The sequence below is a fragment of the Sciurus carolinensis genome, chromosome 10, assembly GCF_902686445.1.
Source record: "Sciurus carolinensis chromosome 10, mSciCar1.2, whole genome shotgun sequence".
In the NCBI taxonomy this organism is placed as follows: Eukaryota; Metazoa; Chordata; class Mammalia; order Rodentia; family Sciuridae; genus Sciurus; species Sciurus carolinensis.
The window spans coordinates 120016028-120034475 of NC_062222.1; the positions used below are offsets into that span (position 1 = coordinate 120016028).

Here is an 18448-nt window from a genome sequence, read left to right on the forward strand (position 1 = left end):
GTGCTAATAATTCACTTTCATTGAGGTAACAGTACCTGAATAAGCTGCATAGTAAATGATCATGACTGCAGAGGTAGATTGTGACTACTACTATAAAAGGTCATAAATGACAAATTAAGAAGCCTAGTCTATATCTGGTAGTCTATGACAGTGGTTCTGAGAGTGTGGCCACTATACCAGCAATAGCATCACCAGGAACTTGTTAATATGACAAATTATTGAGTTTCACCCCTAGACTTACTGAAAGAGAAACTCTTGAGGATGGACTCTATGTTGTAACAAGTGGTTTGAAACTACTGGACTGCGGGGATCCAATTAAGTTTTCGGGTAGGGGAGAGAAACACAATACAACATATTCTAAAATGTTTCTAAACAAGTAATAATGGTCACAATAGATTTGATAGAGGAAAATCAAATTAATAAAATTTGTGATGAAAAAGGAAATATCACAACAGACACTACTGAAATACAAAACATAATTGCAAGTTATTTTGAAAATCTATACTCCAACAAAATACAAAAACTCAAAGACATCCACAGGTTTCTAGAGACATATGATCCAAATTGAATCTGGAGGACATACACAATTTAAATAGATCAATTTCAAGCAATGAAATAGAAGTCATCAAAAGCTTACCAACCAAGAAAAGTCCTGGACCAAATGGATTCTCAGCCGTGTTCTACAAGACCTTCAAAGAAGAACTCATTCCAATACTCCCCAAAGTATTCCATGAAATAGAAAAGGAGGGAACCCTTCCAAACTCATTCTATTAAGCTAATATAGCCCTGATACCAAAACTAGACAAAGATACATCAAGGAAAGAAAACTTCAGACCAATATGTATAATGAACATAGATGCAAAATTCTTAACAAAATTTCAGCAAACTGCATACAAAAACATAAAAAGATAATGCACCATGATCAAGTAGGTTTCATCCCAGGGATGCAAGGTTGGTTCAATATCTGGAAATCAATCAATGTAATTCACTATATCAACAGACTTAAAGTTAAGAATCATATGCAGAAAAAGCATTTGATAAAATACAGCAATGCTTCATGCTCAAAACACTAGAATTCATAATAGCCTCAAAAAAAAAAAATACTTGGGAATCAAACTAACAAAAGAGGTGAAAGACCTCTACAATGAGAACTACAGAATACTAAAGAAAGAAATTAAAGAAAACCTTAGAAGATAGAAAGATCTCCCATGTTCTTGGATAGGCAGAATTAATACTGTCAAAATGGCCATACCTCCAAAAGCACTATACAAATTCAATGCAATTCCAATTAAAATCCCAATGACATACCTCATAAAAATAGAGAAAGTAATCATGAAATTCATTTGGAATTATAAGAGACCCAGAATAGCTAAAGCAATCCTTAGCAGGAAGAGCGAAGCAGGAGGTATGACAATACCAGACCTTCAACTATACTACAGAGCAACAGTAACAAAAACGGCATGGTATTGGCACCAAAATAGACAGGTAGATCAATGGTACAGAATAGAGGACACGGACACAAACCCAATTAAATACAGTTTTCTCATACTAGACAAAGGTGCCAAAAACATGCAATGGAGAAAAGATAGCCTCTTCAACAAATGGTGCTGGGAAAACTAAGAATCCATATGCAGCAAAATGAAATTAAACCCCTCTCTCTCACCCTGCACAAAACTCAACTCAAAATGGATCAAGGACCTTGGAATCAGAACAGAGACCCTGCACCTAATAGAAGAAACAGTAGGTCCAAATCTTCCATCATGTTCGCTTAGGATCAGACTTCCTTAACATGACTCCCAAAGCACAAGAAATAAAAGCAGGAATCAATAATTGGGACAGATTCAAACTAAAAAGCTTTTTCTCAACAATCAATAAACAATGTGAAGACAGAGCCTACAAAGTGGGAGAAAATCTTTGCCACACACACTTCACATAGAGCACTAATCTCCCAAACCTATAAAGAACTCAAAAAACTTTACACCAAGAATACAAATAACCCAAACAATAAATGGGCTAAGGAAATGGGCAGACACTTTAACAGAAGTAGATCTACAAGCAATCAACAGGTATATGAAAAAATGTTCAACATCTGTAGTAATAAGAGAAATGCAAATCAAAACTACCCTAAGATTCCATCTCACCCCAATAAGAATGGCATTTATCAAGAATACAAGCAACAATAGGTGTTGGCGAGGATGTGGGAGAAAAGGTACACTCATACATTGCTGGTGGGGCTGCAAATTAGTGCAGCCACTCTGGAAAGCAGTGTGGAGATTCCTTAGAAACTTTGGAATGGAACCACCATTTGACCCAGCTATCCCACTCCTTGGCCTATACCCAAAGCACTTAAAATCAGCATACTACAGAGATACAGCCACGTCAATGTTTATATCAGCTTAATGCACAATAGCTAGATTTTTGGAACCAACCTAGATGCCCTTCAATAGAGGAATGGATAAAGAACTGTGATATATATACACAATGGAATATTAAAGAAGAATAAAGAAGAATAAAATTATGGCATTTGCGGGTAAATGGATGAAGTTGGAGAATATCATACTAAGTGAAATAAGCCAATCCCAAAAAATCAAAAGCCAAATCATTTCTCTGATAAGTGGATGATGATACATAACAAGGGGAGGGGAGTAAGAGAAGAATGGAGGAAGGATGGATTGTGTAGAAGGAAATGAGGGGTGGGGCAGAGGTGGGGAGAAGGAAAGATAACAGAATGAGACAAACATCATTATCCTACGTACATGTTTGATTATACAAACGGTGTGACTCTACTTCACATACAACCTGAGAAACGAAAGTTATACCCCATTTGTATACAATTTGTGTACAATGAATCAAATTTTTTTTAAAAAAGACTGGCAAGGACAGTCTAAAATCAAATAAAAATGAATCTAACAACTCAGAGAAGGCAGACAAAGATGAGACTGGAGCACTGAGTCTGAGTGGTAGGTAAAATGGTGATACTATCAATAAAAATGCCAATACACTTAAAGAGAAACAGGAAGAATTTTTTTAAGGAGGGCAATGATTGGTTCAGTATGAAACTTTCTAGAGACGAAAACAATGTAGTACATGTTAGCATTTAAAACAGAGTTGGAGAACCTAGGAGACCAAACATGAGAATGAGAATTCTGGACAGAAATCAGAACTGAACACATGCAGAAGTAATAATCATGAGCCTGAAAGAGACTTCTAGAAAGTGAAAGGAAGGAACCAAAGTCAAATATCCTCCAGAATACAAACACTTACAGGGCAAGAAACACAAGAAAAACTAATAAATAAGAGAAGTAGACAAAACAGGAAGAAGGATCAAGACCAAACAATTCTTCTCAGTTTTATCCCCAACAACCTAACACTTCAGTCAGAGAGAGGGTTTTCACTGTGTAAATTAGTGCTCTGCATTCTGGCTCTACTGCTTTTTCCCTACCCACATCTTGGAATGTCCTACTTATCATCTGAACCTGTTCAACTCAAGGACTCTACAGCAGGCTTTTCATAACACTCCTTAAACAGATATGTACTCTCTCCTTGAAACACAATTCATTCATATTTTTAGTATATAATTTGTCATAATGTGCCTTGTTTTAAATATATATATAACATTATATGTCCTACTAGATAATAAGTTCTTGAGGGTTTACACTCATACTCTCACTACAGTACTGAATATAAACAGGAATTTGAAAACATTAGGTGTTTTATGTTTAACAATGCCAGGCATATTTCCCAAGCCTTGGAGGAGGCCCAGGGAAAATAAAATAAAGAGAAAATGAGAATAAAAATTCCTATACCTAATTAGAACTTGAATTTTTATATGATACAAAAATAATAAATCTATAATCAATTTAAATGGATTCATAAATATTCTGTTTCAATTGCTTTAAACATTTTCAGGGGCTGGAGTTGTAGCTCAGTGGTAGAGAACTTGCCTAGCATATGTGAGGCACTGGGTTTGATTCTCAGCACTGCATATAAATAAATAATAAAAATAAAGGTCCATCAACAACTAAAAAAAAATTCAATTTTAAAAAAATTTCAGGATCAAGGTCCTGAATTTTTAAAAAGTTTAAAATTTTTTAAATTTTAAACTTTTTAAAAATTTTTAAATTTTAAACTTTTTAAAAAGTTTTAAAAAATCCTTTCATTTTAAAAAGTTTTTCCTTACCAGTTTCAGTCCTACAGATCCACTAAAATATTACAAAGCAAGTTTTCAATACTTAGTAGTACCAATATAGAAAGTCTAATATAGGGCTAGTCACCTGAAGTCAACTTTTAAAGAGGAAAAGTTTATTTTGACTCATGGTTTCAGTGGTTACAGTTTATGGCTGCTTGGTCTTGCTACTTAAGGACTGTTGTGGCACAGTACATCATTGCAGGAGTATGTTGTAGAGAAGACCCGATGACATCATGTTGCCCAGAAAGCAAGAGACAGAAGGACTGGGTTTCAGTATCTCCTTCAAGATCATGCCCCCAATTACCTAATTTCCTTCCACTAGGCCCCATCTTCTAAAGATCCCACCAACTCCCAAGAGCTAAGTGCCAAGTCTTTAACACATGGAACGTTGAGGGACATTTCAGATCCAATTATACAGCACATAAGTAAGGGAAAAGGTAATCTTTAGAAATACATAAGGTGGATTCTCCAGCCAACCTCACGACAATACTCAAAACATAAGTACTATAGCAAAACATCAAACCAAAATATAGGGGACAAACAAGGTATCAGGTCTTAGTAAAGGAGCTGATATCAATAACCAGAAGTCTCAAACTAAAACTGAGGTCAATAACAGTTGAAGTATGTATACAGAAAAGTTCTTTGCAGTTTTCAGAGCTCAAAACTAAAGAGATAAAAGCAAACAAAAGTAACATGTCTAAACATGTTACAGAGTGAACATGAGTTGGGATAGTTGTACTCAAATCCCAGTTCTTCTTACACACACTATGTAAAGAGTAACTCAACTCTCTAATCCTCATCTACAAAAAAATGAGACCACCTGTTCTGCCAATCTCAAAAAATGTACTGCTGAGATAATGTGTGACAACATAAATTCTTCATAAACCATGAGGTTTTATCACATATGCTTGGGTTATCTGAGGATAAAAACAACTTGGCAGTACCATCCCTTTAAAGAATACCCAGTTTTCTAGAGCAAAAGAGTCTCCTGAAGGTTATGTGGTTAGTGACTACAACTCTAAACTCTTGGAGAAATTCCAGCAGGCTAAACTCCGGATAGGTCCATAAAAAACTTACACTATAAAATTCTTCAGATATTAAAATTTGGTTACCTTTTTTGTGAGTGATGACAACACTTAAGATCTATTCCCTACAGCAAATTTCCTGTTTATTATACAGTGTCATTAACTACAGTCATCAGTTGTACATTAGATCCTCAAACTTATTCATCTTATAAGCGAAAGTTTATACCCTCTGATACATGAAGTGATGGATGTGTTAACTCTCAACTATGGTAATTATTTCACAATGTACACATGCATCAAATCATCATATTGTTTACCTTAAATACAGTTTGTATTGTCAATTGTACCTCAATAAAGCTGATGAACACATTTAAAAAAAAATATATAAGAAAGCCAAGAAATTTTCTACTAAAAGAAAAAAATTCTAACATCAAGGAAGGAATCAATGAATATTATTTTAATAAAAGAAATATTTTCTAGTTGTATTATTTCTAAACAATAAATTTTTAAAAGCCTCTAATAAAAAAATAAAAAAGTTTCTAAGTGTTTTTGTCATATTACTAGAAAATAGTTGTATAATATGAAAAGATTCAGAATAATGAACTGAAATAGATATAAGCTTTACTATTAGCATAAATCTTGGCACAATATTTTTCAATTTAATAACTTGGTGAGGGAACGAGACACAGATAAAGGTTAAATACAACAGAAACAGACTATGATAAGCCATATGGTGAGAGTAATTATAAGGCCTGTTGGCCTGGAACAGGCCTCATTTACCCCTGTTGTCTTGATGTAATTATTAACAGTGCAACCTTTCACTCTCAATGGTAACCCAGTTTGGATGATGAATTATATAGGTAATTCTACCTGTAACAACAATAATATAAGGGTAAAAGTGTTAATGGGAATATATAGGCTTTGTACCTACCCAAATTCAGACATCTTTTAGAAGCTGAGACAATATGTGAAGTTTGTTAAATCATCAAATAAATTTATTACATAAATGCAATGCCATGCTGTGATCCTCTAAAAATGCTCAGAGAAGGAGGGGGAGGAGAAGACCAGGACTGGCAGTACAGTCAGGCTAGAACTAAAGAAGAGAAGTCCAGATGCACAGACTTGATTCACACTCCTACTCCTCTGCCCCCTTCCAGTCTGCACTATACTGACTATGAATGCTTGTTGAGGTAAGTAAAAAATTAATGGAGCAGGGTTTCGGGGCATAATCAATGGCAGAGCATTTTCCTAGCAAGTGCAAGGTTCTGGGTTCCATCCCCAACAATGCAAAAAAAGAAAAAAGATAGAACAGGAATAAGAAATGATTTTTTTAAATGAAACTACATAATTATCATGAGGTCTGACTAAGCAAAGCAAAAAGAATTTAAGGGAGTAGGATAAAAGACTTACTCATTGAAGTAGGAATTGTAACTCCCAGAAAGACACAAAAGGTACTGAATTGAAAGTTTCAATGCTCTGTGAAACCACAAAATGATTTCAGAAGTTTCTGGTTCTGCATACACAGATCTCATACTATAGGTCACACTTTCCCAATTTATCAGTAAGTTGCATTTAAGAGTGATTTATTTACCATTTGACACACATCATTCCACAGAAACTACTGGAAGACATTTTTAAGGTGGAACTTGAAAAAAGTAAAAATCACAAAATAGAGGAGTAAAAAACCATTGTCTTTTCCAAGACCATCACAGTGGCCAAATATAAACACTATGCCTGAGATTATACTGTTAAAAACTGTTATAAAAGCAGAAAGAGAGAGCGAGAGAAAGAGAGTGAGAGAGAGAAATGAAGAAGATTATTATTATTATTATTATTATTATTTATTAAGGTGCAAAGGATAAGTTATAAATCATTTTTCATGGATCCAATCACAAGAAAGAAAGATTTGTAAATATACTACATTCCACAAAAGGTTCATAAAGAGGTTCCAGTTACTATCAATGTTCTGAAATTTAAATCAAGTGGCCCTTAAACTTCATCAAATGCAAGAATCACTCAAAGAACTTATACAAACAGATTGCTAGATTCCACCTCCAAGTTTCTGATTCAAGTAGGGCCACCACAGTGCACAAGACTTTGTAATTTTTTTCACATGACACTTATGCTGCTTGTCTAGGGAGCATACTTTGAGATTTATTCATTACAACAATTTCACCAAATTATGTCAACTCCCTTTTCATCCACTTCTCTTCTCCCTTGAGTCCCAAGGACTTGGTTCTCAGGATGCTTGTCCTTCCTCATTCTGACAGACAAAGGCAAACTACTAGAGTTTTTCTACTTTGCTTCCAAAACATGCATATAGCCAGCCCCATTATCATTTGAATAGTTTAAACTGCAGTTAACTACAGGAAAACAAGAGGTAACTACAATGACAAACAAATATGTTGTGCTTAACATATTTTAGTGATTTGTTAAATATTAAAAGACTTTAAGTACACCCTAATATATTACTTGCCTCTATGCAAGCTTTTCTTCCACAGACTTCTATTTGAAGGTTTTATAAACATTACTTCTAAGGTGCCTTCAGATCAATAATTAAGCAAACTCCAAATACAAATTAAATTTAAAAATTAATATAAGTTATAACTAAAATAAGTTGTTGGAACATATTTATAGGAAAGGGTATTTTTCAAAAAAAAAAAAATACAGATTATAATTATGTCTTCCCCTTAACGAAATATCTAAATTTTCTGCCTCATTCCAGCACCTTCTAAATTAGTATAAATAAGTGGGTTTTGTCATTTCTTCCACAGAAGAATGATACTTGGCATCACAAGTATCAGAGCTAATTTCAGTCATGAAAAACAGAGTACTCATAAGAACATTTGTAACTCATATGCTATATGATTAACAAACATGTACATGGTAGTGGTAGAACTCTGAAAATATATACTAACATTAGCAGTGTCTCTGGAACTTGTTTTCTCAAAAAATGTTCACAGTCATCCATTCTTATAAAAATGGAGTATAGTCTAAGTGACTTACAACATGACCTCCTTTACAATTCATTAGTGCAGTGGTTTCCAATCTGGGTTGTCCAGACCCCAGAGGGATATACAATCTAATCAAGTGGCGAGGGAGGAAATATTTAAATTTATCCTTATATTTAATTTCATCTCATATCTTTAAATTTATATTTTTGTGAACATTTTAAAAAGATATAACACTGGTATAATAGTTGTATAAGTATATAAAAATCTATAATACACATATATACAATTAAATACAGGAATTTATTTAAAATTTTGATCAGAGAGCATACACAAAACCTTTTTCCTAATAGTCTGATAGCATGGTAAAAAAAAAAAAAGTTTGGAGAAATACAGTATATGAGAGCTACTTTTGGCTTCTAAAAAGTCCTCTGATTTTTTTCATTTTAAAAAGTGTAGCCAGGTACAATGGCACTCACCTGTAATCCCAGGGGTTCAAGAGACTGAAGAACGAGAATAACAAGTTCAGAGCACAGCCTCAGAAATTTCAGCAAAGCCCCAAGTGACTTTGTGAAACCCTGACTCAAAATAAAAAATAAAAAAGAACTGGGGATGTGGCTCAGTGGTTCAACCCACAGTACCAAAAAATAAAAACAAAAATGAAGTGTTAAATGATTGAACAATGCTATTTGAAGGATTGTATCTGAACCATATACATTTGTACATTTGCATCAAATCTACTAGTACTTCATTTTTCTTCAATTTACAGTAGTCTATTTGGATGAAAATTTACCTCGTTACTATTAGGGTTTAGATGTGAAATTTCCACAAAAAGCTCATGTGTGAGTCAATGCAAGAAAGTTTAGATGTAAAATGATTGGGGTACCAGAGCTTAACCTAATCAGTGCATTAATCCCCTGGTGAGGATTAGCTGGGTGGTAATGTAGGCAGGCAGGGTATGGCTAGAGGGAGCAGGTCCCTGGGGGTACCTTTCAGATATGCCTTTTGTTCTTCTTGAACAGAAAGCTCTAGCTCTCTCTGCTTCCTGGTGCCAAGTTCCCAGTTGCTTTCCTCTGTTACATCCTTCTGCCATGAAGTTCCTTCTGCCTTGCCTCAGGCCCTGAGTAATGGCATCAGTCATCTAGGGACTGAGGCTTCTGAAACTGAGAGTCCCCAAGTAAACTTTTCCTCATTAAAACTGTTCTTGTCAGGTCTTTTGGTCAAAGCAGCAAACAAGCTGACTAAAACAATGACCTAGGAATCCATAATTTTCACCAGGATGCAATAACATTTCTGATAACTTTCTAAGTGTCACTTAATATGTACATTTAGCAAAGATGATTTTATAAGGGCACATATCAAAAAATTAAGAATTCCCAACTAATTAGAACAAACAACAAAATTAATAACTTTTTTTTTTTAAATGAAGAATTCCAGAGACTGTTTTTAGCTTTCAAGGAGCTCTGAAAACCAGGAGAGCTGTCCTATGCTCACATGCCCTTTGCACCATGTACAATACCCCTGTGGTATGGAGTTCTACCACCCCTGATCCACTGTCTCACCAGCTCTACTGTGGTTTCCACTGATGCCTCACCTTCTAGATATCCATGAATCCCCAGCCTTAATTTGCTGCTTTTTTGTGTCTTTTCTTATGTCTTATCTCTTATGTAGTACTGATTCTTAACCATGCCTCAGTTCCTCTAGGACAAATCAATGTTTTTTTTTCCATAAAATGACGGTAAAGGTACAATAGATGTCTTTGTTCATCTTTACAAAGTCATTACTTTACACACACTCTAGCAGCCGATAGGTGCTCAGTAAAAGACCAGTGAAGTTAAGCTTTGTTCCTGAATCGAGTATCTCACAATTTATAAGCAGGACACCACAAAAATGATGGGACAATCTAACCTTGAAATGTCAAGATTAGTTTCAAAAATACTAATTTCCCCATTGCTGGTCCTTTTCCTGTTGGCCCTACTCTTTCTCTCCACACTATCACCAGCTCCAAGGTAAGTCCACAGTCACTTTATGAACACCCTATGAAAAGACCCACTTGGTAGTGAACTGATGTCTCCCACCAATAGTCCTTCCTCTCTCTACCACATAGTACTAGAAGTGGCAGTGAATTTGTTTGACAAAGCTAATCCCTTCATACTGGAAATGACTGAGAAAATGTACAATAATTTCAGAAAATCTACTTAGCTTAGAAAATAATTTACCCCTGTAAAAAGCTGACATATTTAGTGCTCAAATTATTAAGCATCTAAACTAGCAACTATGTGAACCACTTAGACAATCTTGGGAAGATTATGAAGAATAAATGATCCCCAATAATACAATTATCATTACTAAAAAGTAACAATTTAATTCTGTGGAGGGAGAGAAAGGAAAATGATAATAATGTTAGTAATGAATTATCAACTCAATATGATAAAATGGTACTACCAGTAAAACTTTTGATAATCCATTGATTCACTCCTCCATATGACCAACAGAATATATTTACATGTTTCATACACTTTTTATTTTTTTTTTGTTTTGCTTTTATTTTTATTATTATTCTATACAAATGGGATACATGTTGTTTCTCTATTTGAACATGGAGTCAAGGCATACCATTTGTGTAATCATACGTTTACATAGAGCAATGATGTTTGATTCATTATTTTTTTCCCCTTCCCCCGACCCCTCCCAAACCTCTTTTCCCTCTATACAGTCCTTCTTTCCTTCATTCTTACCACACTCCTTATTCCTAACCCTAAACCTAACCCTAAACCTAGTGCTAACCCCTCCCACCCCCCATTATATGTCCTCATCCGCTTATCAGCGAGATCATTCGTCCTTTAGTTTTTTGAGATTGGCTTATCTCACTTAGCATGATAATCTCCAATTTCGTTCATTTGCCTACAAATGCCATAATTTTATCATTCTTCATTGCGGAGTAATATTCCATTGTATATATATGCCACAGTTTCTTTATCCATTCATCAACTGAAGGGCATCTAGGTGGGTTCCACAATCTGGCTATGGTGTATTGAGCAGCAATGAACACTGATGTGGCTGTATCTCTGTAGTATGCTGATTTTAAGTCCTTTGGGTATAGGCCAAGGAGTGGGATAGCTGGGTCAAATGGTGTTTCCATTCCAAGCTTTCTGAGGAATCTCCACACTGCTTTCCAGAGTGGCTGCACTAATTTGCAACCCCACCAGCAATGTATGAGTGTTCCTTTTTCACCACATCCTCGCCAACACCTATTGTTGCTTGTATTCTTGATAATCGCCATTCTAATTGGGGTGAGATGAAATCTTAGGGTAGTTTTGATTTGCATTTCCCTTATTACTAGGGATGTTGAACATTTTTTCATATATCTGTTGATTACTTGTACATCTTCTTCTGTGAAGTGTCTGTTCATTTCCTTAGCCCATTTGTTGATTGGATTATTTGTATTCTTTGTGTAGAGTGTTTTTTATAGATTCTGGAAATTAGCGCTCTATCTGAGGTATGGTTGGCAAAGATATTCTCCCACTCTGTAGGCTCTCTCTTCACATTGCTGATAGTTTCCTTTGCTGAGAGAAAGCTTTTTAGTTTGAATCTATCCCAGTTGTTGATTCTTGCTTTTATTTCTTGTGCTATGGGAGTCCTGTTAAGGAAGTCTGATCCTAAGCCAACAAGTTGAAGATTTGGACCTACTTTTTCTTCTATAAGATGCAGGGTCTCTGGTCTGATTCCAAGGTCCTTGATCCATTTTGAGTTGAGTTTTGTGTAGGGTGAGAGATAGGGGTTTAATTTCATTCAATTGCATATGGTTTTCCAGTTTTCCCAGCACCATTTGTTGAAGAGGCTATCTTTTCTCCATTGCATATTTTTGGAACCTTTGTCTAGTATGAGAAAATTGTATTTATTTGGGTTTGTGTCCATGTCCTCTATTCTGTACCATTGATCTACCTGTCTATTTTGGTACCAATACCATGCCGTTTTTGTTACTATTGCTTTGTAGTAGAGTTGAAGATCTGGTATTGCAATACCCCCTGCTTCGCTCTTGCTACTGAGGATTGCTTTAGCTATTCTAGGTTTTTTATTCTTCCAGATGAATTTCATAATTGCTTGCTCTATTTCTGCAAGGTACATCTTTGGGATTTTAATTGGAATTGCATTGAATCTGTATAGCACTTTAGGTAGTATAGCCATTTTGACAATATTAATTCTGCCTATCCAGGAACATGGGAGATATTTCCATTTTCTAAGGTTTTCTTTAATTTCTTTCTTTAGTGTTCTGTAGTTCTCATTGTAGAGAGAACTCTTTGTAGAGAGAATCTCACCTCTTTTGTGAGATTGATTCCCAAGTATTTTATTTTTTTTGATGCTATTGTGAATGGGGTAGTTTTCCTAATTTCTCTTTCTGAAGATTCATCACTTATGTATAAAAATGCATTGGATTTATGAGCATTGATCTTGTAACCTGCTACTTTACTGAATTCACTTATGAGTTCTAAAAGTTTTCTGGTGGAATTTCCAGGTTCCGCTAAATATATAATCATGTCATCAGCGAACAGGGATAGTTTGAGTTCTTCTTTTCCTATTCGTATCCCTTTAATTTCTTTGGTTTGTCTGATTGCTCTGGCTAGAATCTCAAGGACAATGTTGAATAGAAGTGGTGAAAGAGGGCATCCCTGTCTTGTTCCAGTTTTTAGGGGGAATGCTTTGTTTTTCACCATTTAGAATGATACTGGCCATGGGCTTAGCGTAGATGGCCTTTATAATGTTAAGGAATGTTCCCACTGCCCCAATTTTTTCTAGTGTTTTGAGCATGAAGGGATGCTGTATTTTATCGAATGCTTTTTCTGCATCTATTGAAATAATCATGTGATTCTTAACTTTAAGTCTGTTGATATGGTGAATGACATTTATTGATTTCCGAATGTTAACCAACCTTGCATCCCTGGGATAAAACCCACTTGATCGTGGTGCACTATCTTTTTAATATATATTTGTATGCGATTTGCTAAAATTTTGTTGAGAATTTTTGCGTCGATGTTCATTAAGGATATTGATCTGAAATTTTCTTTCCTCAATGTGTCTCTGTCTGGTTTAGGTATCAGGGTGATATTGGCTTCATAGAACGAGTTTGGGAGGGTTCTCTCCTCTTCTATTTCATGGAATACTTTGAGGAGTATTGGAATGAGCTCTTCTTTAAAGGTTTTGTAGAACTCGGCTGAGAACCCATCTGGTCCTGGACTTTTCTTTGTTGGTAGGCTTTTGATGACCTCTTCTATTTCATTGCTTGAAATTGGTTTATTTAAGTTGTGTATATCCTCCTCATTCAGTTTAGGTAATTCATATGTCTCTAGAAATTTGTTGATATCTTCAAGGTTTTCTGTTTTGTTGGAGTATAGATTTTCAAAATAGCTTCTAATTAGCTTTTGTATTTCACTCCTGTCTGTTGTGATGTTTCCTTGTTCATTCCGAATTTTAGTAATTTGAGTTTTCTCCCTCTTTCTCTTTGTTAGTGTGGCTAAGGGTTTATCAATTTTGTTTATTTTTTCAAAGAACCAACTGTTTGTTTTGTTAATTTTTCCAATTGTTTCTTTTGTTTCGATTTCGTTGATTTCGGCTCTGATTTTAACTATTTCCTGTCTTCTACTACTTTTGGTATTGGTCTGCTCTTCTTTTTCTAGGGTTTTGAGTTGTAGTGTTAAGTCGTTTATTTGTTGATTTCTACTTCTTTTTTGAATGCGCCCCATGAAATAAATCTTCCTCTAAGTACTGCTTTCATAGTGTCCCAGAGATTTTGATATGATGTGTCTTTGTTCTCGTTTACTTCTAAGAATTTTTTTATTTTCCTCCTGATGTCTTCTGTTATCCATTCATCATATAATAGTGTATTATTTAATCTCCAGGTATTGGAGAAATTTGTTTTTATTCTGTCATTTATTTCTAATTTCAATCCATTATGATCTGATAGAGTACAAGGTAGTATCTCTATCTTCTTGTATTTGCTAACAGTAGCTTTGTGGCATAAAATATGGTCTATTTTAGAGAAGGATCCATGTGCTGCTGAGAAGAAAGTGTATTCGTTCTTTGTTGGATGGCATATTCTATATATGTCCGTTAAGTCTAAATTGTTGATTGTGTTATTGAGATCTATGGTTTCTTTATTCAATTTTTGTTTGGACGATCTATCCAGTGCTGAGAGAGGTGTGTTAAAATCACCTAGTATTATTGTGTTGTGGTCTATTTGATTTCTGGAATTGAGAAGGATTTGTTTGACGTACGTGGATGAGCCAATGTTCGGGGCATAGATATTTATGATTGTTTTCTCTTGCTGATTTATGCTTCCCTTAAGCAGCATGTAATGTCCTTCTTTATCCCTTCTGACTAGTTTTGGTTTGAAGTCCACATTATCTGAAATGAGGATGGATACTCCAGCTTTTGTGCTGTGTCCGTGTGCATGGTATGTTTTTCCCCATCCTTTCACCTTTAGTCTATGGGTATCTCTTTCTATGAGGTGAGTCTCTTGCAGGCAGCATATTGTTGGATTTTTCTTTTTAATCCAATCTGCCAGTCTATGTCTTTTGATTGATGAGTTCAGGCCATTAACATTCAGGGTTATTATTGTGATATGATTTGTATTCCCAGTCATTTGACTCATATTTGTTTTTTGACATGATTTGGTTTCTCCTTTATTTGGCTATTCCTTTAGGCTAGCGCCTCCTGTTGCTGATTTGCATCGTTGTTTTTCATCTCTTCCTCATGGAATATTTTGCTGAGAATGTTCTGTAATGCTGGCTTTCTTTTTGTAAATTCCTTTAGCTTTTGTTTATCATGGAAGGATCTTATTTCATCGTCAAATTTGAAGGTAAGTTTTGCTGGGTATAAGATTCTCGGTTGGCATCCATTTTCTTTCAGGGCTTGGTAAATGTTGTTCCAGGCACTTCTAGCTTTTAGGGTCTGGATTGAAAAATCTGCTGATATTCTTATTGGTTTCCCTCTGAATATAATTTGATTCTTTTCTCTCGCGGCCTTTAATATTCTGTCTTTATTTTGTATGTTAGGTATTTTCATAATGATGTGCCTTGGTATGGGTCTGTTTTAATTTTGTATATTTGGAGTTCTATAAGCCTCTTGTACTTGGTCTTCCATTTCATTCTTCAGATTTGGGAAATTTTCTGATATTATTTCATTGAATAGATTGTTCATTCCTTTGGTTTGTTTCTCTAAGCCTTCCTCAATCCCAATAATTCTTAAATTTGGCCTTTTCATGATATCCCATAATTCTTGTAGATTCTGTTCATGATTTCTTACCATCTTCTCTGTTTGGCCAACTTTGTTTTCAAGATTAAATAATTTGTCTTCAATGTCTGAGCTTCTGTCTTCCGGGTGTTCTGTCCTATTGGTTATGTTTTCTATGGAGTTTTTAACTTGGTTTATTGTTTCCTTCATTTCAAGGATTTCTGTTTGTTTTTTTTCCCGTATCTCTAACTCTTTATTGAAATGATCTCTTGCTTCACGTATTTGGTCTTTTAACTGTTGATTGGTGCAATCATTTAATGCCTGCATTTGCTCTTTCATCTCCTCCTTCAATGCCTGCATTTGCTCTTTCATCTCTTCATTTGCTTCTCTGATTGTTTTAATTATGTACATTCTGAACTCCCTTTCTGACATTTCTTCTGCTGTGCTGTCATTGGGTTTTATTGATGTAGTATCTAGGTTTGTTTGGGACATTTTCTTCCCTTGTTTTATCATATTGGTCAGCTGTCAGTGGGAATCTGAGATATTGCAGATTTCCTCTATTGGCTTATAGTGTCCCAGTAGATTTCCAGTATATCACCTCCCAGCCTTCAGTAGCCTGAAGTCTTGCAGGAACTTGATAATGCAGTGCTTCCGAAGAAAGCTGCCCCTAGCCCCGTACTGGTTCCAGGGCTTGGAGCTGGCTCTGTGCGGAAAGGCTCTCACTGGGGGCCTGCACCATGCAGCTGGCCGTGTGGGGGGAGCCCACCGCCACAGTGTGGAAGGCTACCTGGGGAAGACTCTAGCTGCCCTGCCCTGCTCTGATAAGCCACCCCTATCTGTGCCTGCCGCCCAGGCCAAGTTTCGCCCAGTGGGGGAGACTCACCCCGTGACTATTTTTGTCCAAGTCTCTCAATGCCTCCCCTTCTTGAGTCCTGGGTTCTGGAGCGACTGGAGATGCAGTCACCCTCTAGGCCGCCATCTTGGATCACCCCATGGAAAGAGCCTGCGGCCGGAGTGGGCAGAGCCGCCTGGAGAAGTCTCTGGCTGCCCTGCCCTGATCCCAGAGGCTGCTTGCGGATCGAAGCTCTCCGTTGGCTCGGGGACTTGTGGCTGGCTCTATGTAGAAAGGCTCTCACTGGGCGGTCTGTTCCGAGAAGCTAGTCTTGAAAGGCACCTCCCACCGCAGGGGGCCGGGCTGCTTGGGTAAGTCTCTGGCTGCCCTGTCCTGGTCCCTGAAGCCGCTTGCGGGCCGGAGTATGCTGCGCTGGCTCCGGGACTTGGAGCTTGTTCTGATCAGGAAGGCTCTCAGTAGGGGGCCTGCTCCAAGAACCTGGAGAAGCTGGCTGTGTGGGAGGGGCCCAGCGCCGGAGTGCGCAGGGCTGCCTGTGGAAGACTCTAGCTGCCCTGCCCTGCTCCGATAAGCCACCTCTATCTGGGCCTGCCACCCGGGCCGAGCTTTACCCCGTGGGCAGACTCACCCGTGGCTCTATTTTGGTCCGAGTCTCTCAATGCCTCCCCTTCTTAACTCCTGGGTTCTGGAGTGACTGGGGATGCAGTCCCCCTCTAGTCCGCCATCTTGGATCGCCCCCCATACACTTTTTAAATTGAAAGCACTGCAAGACAGGATTATTGTACAGTCTATAATTCTAGAAACAAATTAAATAAATTGGTCTACTTAAAAGTGAAAGCCATGATTTTGACATCACTGGAACTGGGCTCTAACCAAAATGATTTAACCACAATAAGAAGGGATTATCTCAGGAAGAAGAAATTCACTAGTGCAGAAGCATTAAATGTAAGACTAAAGAGTTAAAATCTGATCCAATGGACAATCTAAAATTGCTATAAATTTCTCAGCTGAGAAAACACTCTCAAAGTGATAATCATGATGGATTAGAGAGGAACATATTAGAGGCAGTAATCTGGGCACCAGATAATAAATACCTAGATTAAAGCAGAATCAGCAAATAACTAATGCAGATAAGAGGTAGTAGCAAAAGTAGTAAAAGGCATAAGCTTTAAGGACATAAGATCTTATTTATAACAAGCAAAATATAGCCTGCTGTCCGCTTTTGCGTTCTACTAGAATGCCCCCCTATGCCCACTGGGTTCATTTATGGTCTATGGCTGCTTCCATACAGTTGCAGAACTGAGTAGTAGACCATATGTGGCCTGCAAAACCTAAAACATTTACTACCTTTATTAGTCTCCTTAGAACTGCCATAACGAAGTACTACAACTAGACGCTTAAAAATAACAGAAGTATATTTTCTCACAGATCTCAGGGTTAAAAATCAAATTATCAGTAGGGCCATGATCACTCCAAGGCTCTACAGCAGACTCTGTTCCATGAATCTTTCTTAGTTTCTGGTATCACCAGTAATCCTTGGCATTCCTTGATTTACAGCTGAATAACCCCAATCTCTGTCTCCACTGTCACCTGGCTGTGTTCTCTCCTGTGACTGTGTCCACAAGGTGTTCTCCTCTCCTACAAGGACACCAGTCATTAGTTAAGGGGCTACTGTGTTACATTATGTCTTCATCTTACCTAATTACAACTTCAGTAACATGATTTCTAAGTAAGGTCACATTTTGAAACATTCAACATATGTTTTTGGAGTCCACAGTTCAATCTGTGACTTGGCCCTTTATAGAAAAAATTCTGCCAACTCCTAATTTGGAAGAATAAAAATTGAGAAGAGGTAGGTCCAAAATGCCACTAAACAGTGACAGACTGAAAATATGAGAGCAGAATCTTGCTTTAAATATGTTAAATTTAAAGCAAAAGTAAAGAGACCTCTAAAAATGTCTGACAGAAAGCAATACATGAAAATGAAAAATATGGACTGACTTAAAGATGGAAGAATCAGAAATGACCTGAAAACAGATGACCAGTTTCAGAGTAAATGTTTGAACAGCATGTCAAGCAGGTCAATTGATCTTTAGAGAATGTTATTAGTAGATAACAATATTATTAGAGGATGTTACAGCTATGGAACTTGAGACAATAAGGTAGGAAATAATGTAATTTACTATTATGTAAACTAAAAAAG

The 18448-nt window shown here is 36.5% G+C and overlaps 1 protein-coding gene across 1 annotated transcript in view; it reads right to left on the reverse strand.

Moving 5' to 3' along the window:
* The window catches only part of Stim2 (stromal interaction molecule 2), a 176724-nt gene that overhangs the window by 101537 nt on the left and 56739 nt on the right, over positions 1 to 18448 (reverse strand).